The sequence below is a fragment of the Kogia breviceps genome, chromosome 2 (assembly GCF_026419965.1).
Source record: "Kogia breviceps isolate mKogBre1 chromosome 2, mKogBre1 haplotype 1, whole genome shotgun sequence".
Taxonomy (NCBI): Eukaryota; Metazoa; Chordata; class Mammalia; order Artiodactyla; family Physeteridae; genus Kogia; species Kogia breviceps.
The window spans coordinates 69,830,312-69,844,614 of NC_081311.1; the positions used below are offsets into that span (position 1 = coordinate 69,830,312).

The 14,303-nt window shown below is 42.0% G+C and overlaps 1 long non-coding RNA gene across 1 annotated transcript in view; it reads right to left on the bottom strand.

The window, feature by feature from the left end:
* Positions 1-4,694, bottom strand: part of LOC136793553 (uncharacterized) — a 69,093-nt gene extending 64,399 nt beyond the window's left edge. The window contains exon 1 of the long non-coding RNA XR_010838960.1: positions 4,594-4,694. This is a non-coding gene — a long non-coding RNA (uncharacterized lncRNA). The remainder of the gene's footprint in view (positions 1-4,593) is intronic.
* Between the last annotated feature and the right edge of the window lie 9,609 nt (positions 4,695-14,303).

The window sequence follows — 14,303 nt, forward strand, 5'->3', positions numbered from 1 at the left end:
GTTAAGAATCCACCTGCCAATGCAGGGGACACGGGTTCGATCCCACAGCCGGCAGAGCAACTAAGCCCGTGCGCCACAACTACTGAGCCTGCGCTCTAGAGCCCGCGGTCCACAACTGCTGAGCCCTTGTGCCACACTTACTGAAGCCCACGCACCTAGAGCCTGTGCTCCACAAGGAGAAGCACCCCCACTGCAATGAAGAGTAGCAAGAGAAAGCCCACGTGCAGCAACAAAGACCCAACACAGCCAAAAATAGATAAATAAATTTATTTTTTTAAGTTAGTTGTTGTTGCTGCTATTATTATTATTCCATGAAACTGTGTCTTAGATGATTTTCCTGTATCTTCTTCTCACTAAACAATAGCCGTGAATTAGGAAGACCATGGGGGCTTCCACCTACATAGCACCTGAGAATATAATCACTAACCTCTGCTTATTCACGGTTTGTCTCCCCGTTAGACTGCAAGTCCTATAGCGTCATAGATACCACCTCGTTTTATATTTGCTGAGAAAACAGAATCTCAACACAGTTTAGTAATGTCTCCAAGGTTAAACAGCTAGTGAGTGGCAGAGTAAGTTGAGAAGTGAGGTCGTTTGACTTCTAGTCTAGTCCTTCTGCCATTAGAGCCTCTTGTCTTCCCACCAAACGCACTCTTCGACTCTCCTAATTATTCCGCTGTGCAGTCATGACCCTCAAACACTCCTCTCCTGCCTGCACCCTTGTCCAATGCCTCCCAGCCAACTTCCTACGTAACATCATCACCAGGTCATCCCACAGGCATTTCAAATTTTACTTGCCCTAATGGAACTCACTGTCCTCTTGTCTAATATGGGAACTCCTGCCTTTTCTAGCTCCACTGGTGATGTCACCATCCACACAATAACCCTAGCAAATAACTCACATTTATCCCTACCTAATCCCTCTCCCTCCCTTACCCTACACATTCAGGTCCTGCTGGTGTTACTTACAAATTAGTTTACAAATTTGTTCTTTCCTAATAATTCCTAAAGGACTAATTTGGTTTAAACTTCTCTCTAGCCTTTTGACTTGTCTTCCTTAAGAAACCATAAGCTCTTAAAGAAAGCAGAAGAAAAGCAGCATTTATTGAGCCCCTACTGCCTGCCCAGACACTCTGCTAGGAGCTTGCATAGTTTGTGATCACAATAACTCATATGACATCATAATTTTACAGATGAGGAAGCTGAAGCCCACTTGACCTGTTTATAAATGCTTGGGTAATGTTTAAGAACCAAAGAAAGGACTATTGCAACAAGCTAAAGCTACTGACATTGGAGACTATTACAACCCTAAGCTCAAGGAAAAGTGGAGGGAGGAGTCACCAGTAAGTGCCCAGTCGTATGGAAAAGATCTTCCGACAGGAGCTATGGCCTTCAGGAGAAGCATGCCTCCAACCACAGCAAACTGGCAAGGAGAGAAGCAGGAGAATAAATATCATGACTCCCTCTCCTCCTGTCCTCTGATTTCCTGCGCATACCTCCCATGGGCCAAATCCATCTGGAATCTGAATGGCAAGGGAGCTCACAGGCAAAAGCCATGAGTCAGCCTCTCCAGGCACAAAACAAGGCGACAAAGAGAGAAGAGTGGAGCTAGAGAGGCAAACAGCAGAAATCCAGCAGAGCATACAGCCAGTAAATGATGGAGCCAGGATTTGAACCAAGTCTAGGTGACTCCACATGCCTGCCCACAACTTCATGAATTAATAATATAGTGATGTTTCTAAAAGAAGAGAATAATTCTTTGTACCCAGAGCAATATCTTTCACATAAGGAGCATCCTGTAACTATTTACTGAACTAGAAAGAATCTAATTTCATAGTCCGAGTCACCAGGGCTTCCCCTTGGAAGCTTTGTGAACTGAGTTTTCCCTCACCACCCTTTTTTAAATCACTCTACCTTAGACCAAGTCCGACTTTTACAATAAAGGACTAGGTGGTAAATATTTTCAGCACTGAGAGCCATGTAGTCTCGGTCACTGCTACTCAACTCTGCCATTACAGAGCAAAAGCAGCTATTGACAATGCTTACACAAATGGGCGTGGCTGTGTGCCAATAAGACTTAATTATGGGCCCTGAATTTTTAATTTCATATTATTTTCATGCATCATGTAACATCATTATTCTTTAGATTTTTTTCAACCATCTAGAACTTTTAAAAAGCATTCTTAACTCTCAGGTCATACAAAAACAGGCAGGGGGCTGGATTTGACCCACGGCTCCTAATTTTCTGGTCCCTGCCTTAGATAATTCCTCTGGAGCTCTGGACATCCTCTAAGTATGTCATCATATATATCAGGCCCTTCCTTACTCCTTTCCTGTTCGAAAACTTAGCTGATCTGTCCTTCATCTCCTTAGAGTCTTGCCAGGTGACCGGTCCTCATTTGAAGAACTAATGTGGATTGAGGGCTCATTTTGTGATTATGAAATATTCTCAACTCAGCAAGAATCCTTATGGTAGCTACAATTTATTGAGCTCCTAAAATCAGCCAGTTACTGTACTAAGCACTTTACATGTACTATCTCATTTAAACCTCACAACAACTCAAATCAAAATCCGAACAGAAGTAGCACATATGACTGCAGTAAGCCAGGGCTAATAGTGGGGATAATGCCCTCTCTGAAAGGACCTTCAATGTCTAAAACCAAAAAAGGCACTGATGTTAATGCAGACGTATATGACTGATGACTTGAGACAGTCTCACTGTGGTCACTCAGTTGTGAAATAAAGGCATTTCTGTCTAAGAAAGAAGGTATCCTTTTCCCCCAGGGCAGATGAACTGTCAAATGCCTTTATCAATAAAGGGAAATAGCAGTGGAGCTTAGGGTCTTAAAAGTCTCATTCATGAAGCGCCAGATAAAAGATATCTGCAAGCCTTGTCCTGCCTACTCTCCCAGAAAGCACAGGTACCCCCCAACACACTTTTTTTTAAATTGGAGTAGAGTTGATTTACAATGTTGTGTTAGTTTCAGGTGTACAGCAAAGTGAATCAGTTATACATATACATATATCCACACTTTTTTTAGATTCTTTCCCCATACAGGCCACTACAGAGTACTGAGTAGAGTTCCCTGTGCTATACAGTAGGTTCTCTTTAGTTATCTATTTTATACACAGTACTGTATACATAGGTCAATCTCAATCCCCCACTTTTAAAAAGTTCCCTTTATACCACTTGGTTTTTTACAAGACACCTACGTCAGTATCTGTTTTTACTAACCAAAAGAAAGCCAGATGATTTTAACTTTAATCATGTAAAAACGTGAAAGCAAATACAGTGTTCACTGTTTGTTTTGCAAACAAAGCAGTGCGCCCAACAGCGAGAGTGGTACCACTGAGCTCCTTCCCTGGGAACTCCACTCAGCATCTCAGCGTCAAGCCACCATAGCTTTGAACTGTGTCTGTGAGCATCTGTGCTTTATCCGTGCATCCGTTAGCAAGCTGTGCCCTAAGGTCACTGCTTCTTCACATTACGCCATTTCTGATTCTGAAAGCTTTCGTATGAATGCTCTACTTTCGGAGAGTGGAGGAAATCTATATTAACTCTAGAAGGACAAGATGATAGAGTGAAAAGAACCTAGACTCTGATAGCCCTACAATCTTGGCTAAGGATATATCCTCTGGGTGATCTTGGATAAATTAGCCTTGGACCTCAGTTTACTTATAATACCTACCTTACAAAATAATGGTGAAGTTTAAATGAGATTGTGCATGAAAATGTTAGCAAAATGCCTAACTTAAGAGTACCCAATAAGGTTATTTTAGGTTCTCAGTACATGGTAGATAGAAACGGTTTTTCTTCGTCTAAGCCCAGGGACTGCTGAGCCAAGCTTTTTCTTCAAAAGCTCAGAGAAAGGACCCTGGGCACTCCCTGCAGGGCTTATCCTGTGAATCTAATCAGGCCCAGGACTGCCCAATGTCCAGTGAGAGCTGAGGGTAAAATTATGAGGGAGGTGGTAAGATGTGTGAAAGTGAGTCTTGAATGTACTTGCACTGTCCTGTTTGGAATTTATTCAGGGTATTAAACTTTGAAAAGGCTTTGCACCCTGGATTTGCATCTCAGAAATTATAAAAAGTTTTATTTTGAAGTTGACAAACCTCCCTCGTCCAACCCAGGATCAACGACCTAGAAATCAGGGGCCTATACCCAAGAATCTATTGTTCTTGGCTTCCCGAGAGACGTCAGACTTGAGGGGACTTTATTTCTTGACTGTCCAATCCTGTTAGTGGTGTCAGCCTGCTCCACCTCACACCCCATCACCTACCTGTTTCCTACATTTACTACATAATAATCATTACAGGGACTTCCCTTGGTGACGCAGTGGAAAATACTCCGTGCTCCCAATCCAGGGGGCCCAGGTTCGATTCCTGGGTCAGGGAACTCGGTCCCACATGCATGCCACCACTAAGAGTTCACAGGCCACAACTAAGGAGCCCACATGCTGCAACTCAGGAGCCCGCCTGCTGCAACTAAGGAGCCCACCTGCCACAACTAAGGAGCCCACGTGCTGCAACTAAGACCCGGTGCAACCAAAATAAATACTTTTTAAATGAATAAATAATCATTACAAACATACCTTCACTGCCCGTTTTAAGCTACTTAAGAGCAGGGAGGACCACAGCTTGTCCTTCTATGACATCACACACCATGACGCAGTAAATAGAAGGCCGTGAATGCCCAGCTAAAGAGTGTGAATATTATCCTAGAAAGAAGAGAAAAGCCATGGACAGTTTTGTAGTAGAAAGTAATAGCGTGACAGAAGCAGTAAATTTTAGGAAATTTTCTCTGGCAGCACATACTTGAAACATTGGAAAGAGGGAAAATAAAAGAAAAAAGAAATTGAAACTTAGAAGACCAGTTAAGAGGTAATTATAATTAATCAGGCCTGGGAAAGAAAGGGTCCAAACTACAGTTATGGCAACAGACAGAAAGAGGAAAGGATATTCCTAAAACACATTCTGAAGACAGTGAACACCAGTGTTCTTTGGGATACGAACCACGGCTGAGTCATCTTTGTGACCACATATCCCCAGGGATGATATGCATCAGCATCCACCAGTGCAGCTGTATCAGCTATTAGTACACTGAAACACTTTTATACTTATGAGTAAAAAGTAGTCCCTTACTTGAAACCACCACCCATTCATCCCCATATGCCTACCCCACATCCCAGCCCCGCCCCCTGGAATTTTCCAAAACTACACCCCTCCCCAATTAGCAACCAAATAGTTTATGCCTGACACAGGATAAGGCTTTGAGAACCTTGTTCCTATGTCAAAGCTGACATTATTTCTGATTGGTCAGTCCTCTTGTCAATTGTTACATATATGTAATATCATGCCTTCATATGCACAGTCAGCCTCTGGTACACAGTAAGTGAGGAAGGAAAGAAGAGAGAGGGGAGGAAGGAGAGAAGAAAAGAAGAAAGAAACTGGTTGGATATGGGAAGAAGCAAAGGGGTTTTATACAACTGTAGTCATACAGACTGATGTGGCTGTACAATTATAGTTTTCTTTCAGGAAAAAAGAGAAACAGAAGGAAGAGTTCATTTGGGAGCAAGATGACTATGTTCTCTCAAAAATAAACTGCATTTGAACAAAAGCTCAGCTGAGAGAAATAACATTTATAAAAGATTGGTTGAAAGCTGTTCAGTCTATTCATTCCACTCTTTGAAAATCTACCCCTTGGAGAGTCCAGGACAGCAGAGAGCTGTGAATTTCATGAACAGCCTTTAAGAAACTCCTTTAGACTCTTAGGGGCCAGTGGTTGTACTCCTCCTGAGAAGCTGGCTTGCTTTTATCATACCGACAATGAACTGTGTAACCAGCAGGGTTTCCTACTTAGTCTTATAAAACCAAATCTGTGGTCTAAAAATAGCACGTGTGCCTCAAGGGGGCTCCACTTTATGGCCCTATCCTTGTTTTTTTTATTTTGTCCTACCTTTCTCTAATCTGTTTTCCTGCCATATGACATCCACGTAAGCAGATTTAAATCCTTTTTAGAACAAAGAGGGGACTAAGGTAACTCATACTGAGCTTGAAACTGAAGGTGGAATATTCCAGTGGAAATACCCAATTGATATAAATGTTTAAAATCAGCTGTTCTTTGGGTTCCAGTCCATGAGAGGCACTGTGAGAGTTGTACAGACATAGAAGACATGACTTCATGAGGCTTACAGTCTTTGGGAGCAGAAAGATAGGCAAACAACAGAAGAGATGCACAACTCCTCCTCGACTGGATTTGATTAATTGCAGGCTGAATGGCATCAGGAGTGATTACTTAAAGGAGAGGAGAAAATCCACATTAGTCATTCCTAGTGTTCCATGCATTTAAAATGCCCCTTAGTGCTGCTATGGAATGGAAGGATGGGCCTTCTGAGCCTTGGAATTCAATGGCATTCAGTATGTTAGCACTCTGTGGTGGGACTCTCTCAAAACCTGCAGATGAACATCACCCTTATTTACTTGGGGTTTTTGTTTTGCTTTATACAGATGCCTCACTGATTTGATTACCTGGCTATTCATTCTCAAATGGCATACAGTAGAATGAGAAGGCAAAGGAAATCCAAAGAGTGAGCCCAAAGAAAAGACAAGAATGGATTTACTTCCAGAATATACCAACTATTTGAAGCAGTCACGTGTCATCAACACAAATTATCAGCAAGGTGATTAGAGATGCATGATATGGTGAAAAAAGATAAAGAAAACCTATATTTGTCTCTAAATAGCTATCACCTCTCTAGTCCTCATTGCTTTATTTGTGAAAAGGAAAAGAAAAACCTTGCCACATACTCACTGAAGTTAGATCTAATGAGTATCTTCCAGGTAGGCAGCGTCATGTCAGCAGGCAGGATTATGGAAGGATAAGACATGGTTTCAGCCCCATGGGGCTGTGTGTGTCCCATGAAAGAATTCTTTAAAAGCACTGGGAAAAAGTACCAAATGCAACACATGTCCAAAGATCTACTATTCGGACGGAAACAAACAGGTTCTTTAAGGTGCCTTCAACAAGTTGAGGCAATTTCAGATCAGGAGAGGAAAATAATTTTGAAACCCATGACTTTCTTAAAAGTTCAGAGCTAGAAATCTTCTTAGAAGCCCTATGCAAATGTCTAGCTCCCCAAGAATAGATGGAGAGATACCATCCAACTAAAAGACCATTTAGCTCACCAGAACAAGTTTGAATTCCAGGATTGCCCCTCTCTAAGCAAAAATGTGCCAAGGTCTCCAGTCTCATTCTACACTCATACATATTTTGCTTCCACACCCAGAGAGCCCTTCCCACTTGTACCTATGTCCTCAGCAAGCCCTAAAGGGATGCCAGGAAGCAGCCCAGTCGAAAACAGTCACCTACAGAGTGTCCAGCCCTGTGCTTGGCACTGTGAACACAGAGCTGAAACAAACTCTTGATGGTCCAGGACCATGGACACCACTGAGGCCACAGCCAGCAAACAAGCAGACTCAAAACAGGTGGTAGGCACTCTGAGAGGGTATGTAAAGGTGACAACTAGTGTCCTAACGAGACATTTATATATCCTCCATTTCTTGGGGCAAAACACAGAGTCATCCTTAACTCATTTCATTCATAACCTGCATCCAATCCATGATTAAAATCTGCCACCTCTGCCTTCAAAATAGCCCCAAAATCCAACCATTTCTCACGACCTCCACTGAGACGACCCTAGTCCAAGCCACCATCATCTCTCCCCAAATTACCACAAAATTACAAACTGGTCACCCTCACTCTACCCTTGCCCCCTCAGAGCTTTTTATACACAGCAGCCAAAAGAGCCTTTCAAATGAAAGTCTGATCATGTCGCTCCTCTACTCCAAACCCTCCAGGTTCTCCCATCATTGTAGGGACTCTGGAGCACTGAGGGGGACAGTGATGTGACAGTGGGGAGCAGCAGCCTTGGCCATGACAGTCCAGAAGCCAACCTGTCAGAGAATTCAGTTCTGTCGTTGTGACCTTTGTCACTTGATCATGAGGGACCGCACCATCTTCAAAACCCACATTGAAAAGGCCATATATGACAAACTCACAGCCAACATCATCCTCAATCATGAAAAACTGAAACCATTTCCACTAAGATCAGGAACAAGACAAGGTTGCCCACTCACCACCATTATTCAACATAGTTTTGGGAGTTTTCGCCAGAAGAATCAGAGAGGAAAAAGAAATAAAAGGAGGGCTTCCCTGGTGGCGCAGTGGTTGAGAATCCGCCTGCCGATGCAGGGGACACGGGTTCGTGCCCCGGTCCGGGAAGATCCCACATGCCGCGGAGCGGCTGAGCCCGTGAGCCATGGCCGCTGAGCCTGTGTGTCCGGAGCCTGCGCTCCGCAACGGGAGAGGCCACAGCAGTGAGAGGCCCACGTACCGCATAAAAAAAAAGAAATAAAAGGAATCCAAATCAGAAAAGAAGAACTAAAGCTGTCACTGTTTGCAGATGACATGATACTATACATTCAGAATCCTAAATATGCTACCAGAAAACTACTAGAGCTAATCAATGAATCTGGTAAAATAGCAGGATGTAAAATTAATGCACAGTAATCTCTTGCATTCCTATACACTAATGATGAAAAATCTGAAAGTGAAATTAAGAAAACACTCCCATTTACCACTGCAACAGAAAGAATAAAATACCTAAGAATAAACCTACCTAAGGAGACAAAAGACCTGTATGCAGAAAATTATAAGACACTGATGAAAGAAATTAAAGATGATACAAATAGATGGATATACCATGTTCTTCGATTGGAAGAATCAACAGTGTGAAAATGACTGTACTACCCAAAACAATCTGAAGATTCAATGCAATCCCTATCAAACTAGCACTGGTATTTTTCACAGAACTAGAACAAAAAATTTCACAATTTGTATGGAAACACAAAAGACCCCGAATAGCCAAAGCAATCTTGAGAACGAAAAATGGAGCTGGAGGAATCAGGCTCCCTGACTTCAGACTATACTACAAAGCTACAGTAATCAAGACAGTATGGTACGGGCACAAAAACAGAAATATAGATCAATGGAACAGGATAGAAAGCCCAGAGATAAACCCACGCACATATGGTCACATTATCTTTGATAAAGGAAGCAAGAATATACAATGGAGAAAAGGCAGCCTCTTCAATAAGTGGTGCTGGGAAAACTGGACAGCTCCATGTAAAAGAATGAAATTAGAACACTCCCTAATACCACACACAAAAATAAGGTCAAAATGGATTAAAGATCTAAATTTAAAGCCAGTAACTATCTAACTCTTAGAGGAAAACATAGGCAGAACACTCTATGACATAAATCACAGCAAGATCCTTTTTGACCCATCTCCTAGAGAAATGGAATTAAAAACAAAAATAAACAAATGGGACCTAATGAAACTTAAAAGCTTTTGCACAGCAAAGGATACCATAAACAAGATGAAAAGACAACCCTCAGAATGGGAGAAAATATTTGCAAATGAAGCAAGTGACAAAGGATTAATATCCAAAATTTACAAGCAGCTCATGTAGCTCAATATCAAAAAAAACAACCCAGTCTGAAAATGAGCAGAAGACCTAAATAGACATTTCTCCAAAGAAGATATACAGATTGCTAACAAACACATGAAAGAATGCTCAACATCATTAATCATTAGAGAAATGCAAATCAAAACTACAATGAGATATCATCTCACACCGGTCAGGATGGCCATCATCAAAAACTCTAGAAACAATAAATGCTGGAGAGGGTGTGGAGAAAAGGGAACCCTCTTGAACTGTTGGTGGGAATGTAAATTGATACAGCCACTATGGAGAACAGTATGGAGGTTCCCTAAAAAACTACCATATGACCCAGCAATCCCACTACTGGGAATATACCCTGAAAAAACCAAAATTTAAAAAGAGTCACATACCACAATGTTCATTGCAGCTCTATTTACAACAGCCAGGACATGGAAGCAACCTAAGTGTCCATCGACAGATAAATGGATAAAGAAGATGTGGCACATATATACAATGGAATATTACTCAGCCATAAAAAGAAATGAAACTGAGTTATCTGTAATGAGGTGGATAGACCTGGAGTCTGTCCTACAGAGTGAAGTAAGTCAGAAGGAGAAAAAACAAATACCGTATGCTAACACATATATATGGAATCTAAGGAAAAAAAATGTCATGAAGAGATTAATGATAGGACGGGAATAAAGACGCAGACTTACTAGAGAATGGACTTCAGGATATGGGGAGGGGGAATGGTAAGCTGTGAGAAAGTGAGAGAGTGGCATGGACATATATACACTACCAAACGTAAAATAGATAGCTAGTGGGAAGCAGCTGCATAGCACAGGGAGATGAGCTCTGTGCTTTGTGACCACCTAGAGGGGTGGGATAGGGAGGGTGGGAGGGAGGGAGATGCAAGTGGGAAGAGGTATGGGGATATATGTATATGTATAACTGATTCACTTTGTTATAGAGCAGAAACTAACACACCATTGTAAAGCAATTATACTCCAATAAAGATGTTAAAAAAAGAAAGCCACATTGAGCACACAGAGCCCTGAGGTCCTAAAGGGAGAGCTGATCATTTCCTATAAAAAAATATAAAAGATGGCAGCTCCAGCTGAGCAGATGGTCAACTGTGTCACTGACAGCAAAATTGTCCTCGGCAAGGTCCAAGAAGCCTCCCCTTTGACTGCAGCCCACACTGTATGATGGTTATTATTCACCTACCGCAATGCGTCAATGAATCAACATCGCCATTAGATACTCCCCCTGCCTTCAGAGCTCAGAAAGAAAAAATAAAAGGAGAGACACAAAAAGATAGTTTATCATTATAAAAATAAGAAAAAAAAATCTGATTTTCCAAATCCTCTTGGTGCCTCCCTCTGATTCACCAGGACAGAGAGATTCAAGCCACCTTTGGCCAGAAAGAACCTGTGGAGACTAGAGAAAAAGATGTGGAATTTTAGGTCAAATTGAAACTCTTAAATTCCTTTTAAGAGTCCAATATAAAAACTCATTGTTTTTAAAGGCCATACCTGGAAATCCAGCAGTTAGTTAAGAAGTAGAACTAGTTGTAAACTTAATATTACTAGGCGCTGGGGATAGAAAGATGAATAAGACACGGCCCTTGCTTTCACAGAGAGGACAGGTGAGATAATAAGAAAATCATCACACTAGAGTATGACAAGTACTACAAGTACTAATAATGGAAAAACATACAAGACGCTATGAGAACAGAGAGAGTAATTAACTGGGGCAGAGATAAAAGACAAAGAGGGAAGCAGGCAAATCACAGCAGACGTCTAGAGCAGTTGTCTTTTTGAGTTGATAAACTAATTAGTGCTGCTACAGTGCAAATGGCCTATACGTGAATGCTTACGGCAGTATTACTCTTACCCCCAAAACTGGAAACAACCCAACGTCCATCAACTGATGAATGGATAAATAAAATGTGATACGTCCATACAATGGAATATTATTCAGCCATAAAAAGAATGAAGTGCTGATACATGCTATGGCAGGAATGAACCTTGAAAATGTTATACTAAAGAAACGAAGCCAGAAACAAAATACTACATATTGCATGACACCATTTATATGAAATCTTCCAAACGGGCAAATCTACAGAGAATGCAGATTAATGGTTGCCTAGGGCTAAAGTTTTGGGGCAAAGGAGCATGTTTTGGTTTGGGGTTTTTTTTTTGAGAGTAATGAAAATGCTCTAAAATCAGTTGTGCTGGTGGATGCACAACTCTGTGAATATATTAAAAACCACTGAATTGTACCCTTTAAGAGGGTGAATTATAATGTATGTAAATTACATTTCAATAAAAAAATTTTAAGTGCAAATGGCCTTTTATGCCTGACTCATGAGATGTTGTACGCCCTAGCACAGGGACTTTCAAAGCCTCGCCTCAAAGGCCTCAGAAGTGTGGGCACTTTCAATGAGCAGGAGGGGCAAAGGAGACATGAGGTCGCCAGGGCCTCCTGCTCTGCCCATGCCAGGAGTCTGCCGGCGCAGCCCTGGGCCTGACCGCACTGCCTTTCTCCTCACAGCTCCCTTCTGTTCCTATGACAGTTTGTATTAGCATTATTTTGAGGCCCTCAGAGACATCCCTCTGTGAGAAGGGCATTAGTCATGTGGAACAGCAGGCTGGAAATATGAAAATGCTCATTACTGCATGGAAAAATGACCTCAGACGAATTCTTAACTGAACGTTTGATTCAATACGAGTCTGATATAATCTCTCTTCTTTTTGACAATGATTCCAACATGCTGCCATCTGCAGAATACCTTTTCTCTCTAAAAACAAGTTCTTGCCTGGATAATATAGCCAATGAAAACCCAGGAGAGCCATATGTCACAATAAATGCATACTGCATTCCACGCTCTCTCCCCACTATTATTTTTCATGCCAGTCACTAGCTGTGAGTGTTTGTTGCTGCAGATGATTTCCTCTGAAGATATGCTGGATTCAAATTCAATGAGAAAGGGAGTGACCACCTAGAGGGGTGGGATAGGGAGGGTGGGAGGGAGGGTGACACAAGAGGGAAGAGTTATGGGAACATATGTATATGTATAACTGATTCACTTTGTTGTAAAGGAGAAACTAACACACTATTGTAAAAGAGTTATACTCAAATAAAGATGTTAAATTAAAAAAAAAAAAATGAGAAAGGGAAAGGAAAAACACAGCAAACAGCTAGATTCCAAACGTGGCCCAGGACATCTTTAACCATGGTTCCCCTCTCCTGCTACTTGAAAGGAACGGGCTAAAACTGCAGAAGCCTGGACAATTCTGTGGGCTAAGCAGGGCCCCCAGGAGTCAAAGCGTTAGACTGAATCCTCCACGTTCATACAATAGACACTCCAGTTAATTTTCTTATCTAACCCACACTCTTTCCCAGAATATCTTTCCTGCAGTCTTTCTTAAGCAGACAGGGACCCACGTGAGGCCACCTTTTAACATGCCTGATTGGAACAGAGGAAATGCCTGCACGGATGAAATTTTTTCTCCTGATAATGTAAAACTGGGACAAAGAGACGATGTATAGTGAGTTGACTTTGGATGTGTGAGTTTAAAGGCCACATTCGGTAGCAGGGAGGGGGAAGAGCTGGGCCAATCATTTCCTAACTTGTCCAAGAAGCAGCAAAGAAACCCATCTGCAGGGAAGAGAAGAAAGCCAAGAGAAGAAAGAGGCTGAGAAAACAAAGAAGCAGTGATCTCCCTAACTCTGGCTTTCTCAGCACTATTGACTTTGGGGCCAGATAATTCTTTGTTGTGGGGGGGAAATGTCCTATGCATTGTAGGAGGTTTAGCAGCAACCCTGGCTTCCGCCTACTAGATTTCTGTAACACATACTCCTCACCCCAGCTGTCACAAAACTATGTCCTTACCTGCCAAATGTCCTGTGGGGAGTAAAATTGCCTGCGTTGAGAACTAGTGCCCTAACTAGACAGGCATTGATTTACACTTCAACCACCACCAATCTGGGCAAAATGCAGAGTCGGGCTTCACGCCTTTCTTTCATAGCTTGCGTCCAATCCATGATTCAAATCTGCCACCTCTGCCTTCAAAATATCCCCAGAATCCAACCATTTCTCATGACCTCCACTGCAACAACTCTAGTCCAAACCACTAACATCTCTACCTGAATTACCCCAGAAGTCTCCTAACTAGTCACCCTCACTCCACCCTTGCCCCCTTCAGAGCTTCTTCTATGCAGCAGCCAAAGACAGCCTTTTAAACGGAAGTCTGAAATGAACTTATTTACATAACAGAGGCAGAGTGACAGATATAGAAAACAAACTTATGGTTACCAGAGGTTAAGGGTGGGAGGGATAAGTTGGGAGACTGGGACTGATATATACACACTACTATATACTTATAAAATAGATAACTAATAAGGACCTACTGTATAGCACAGGGAACTCTACTCAACACTCATAATGGCCTCTATGGGGAAAGAATCTAAAAAGAGTGGATATGTGTATATGTATAACTGATTCACCTTGCTATGCACCAGAAACTAACACAACATTGTAAATCAACTCCAATAAAAATTTTTAAATGAATAAACAAATAAATAAAATTTTGCTCATGTCACTCTTCCACTCCAAACCCTCCAAGGTCTCCCGTCATGGTAAGGATCAGTCAGAGCCTTTCCAGTGGCCTACAGGACCCTTCACGATCTTTCCCCCAGTTCTCCCCGTGACTTCGGCTCTTACTGTCATCCCCGACTCTTCCTCTCCAGTCTCATGAACCTCCTTGTTGTTCCTCAAGCACAGTCCTGCCTC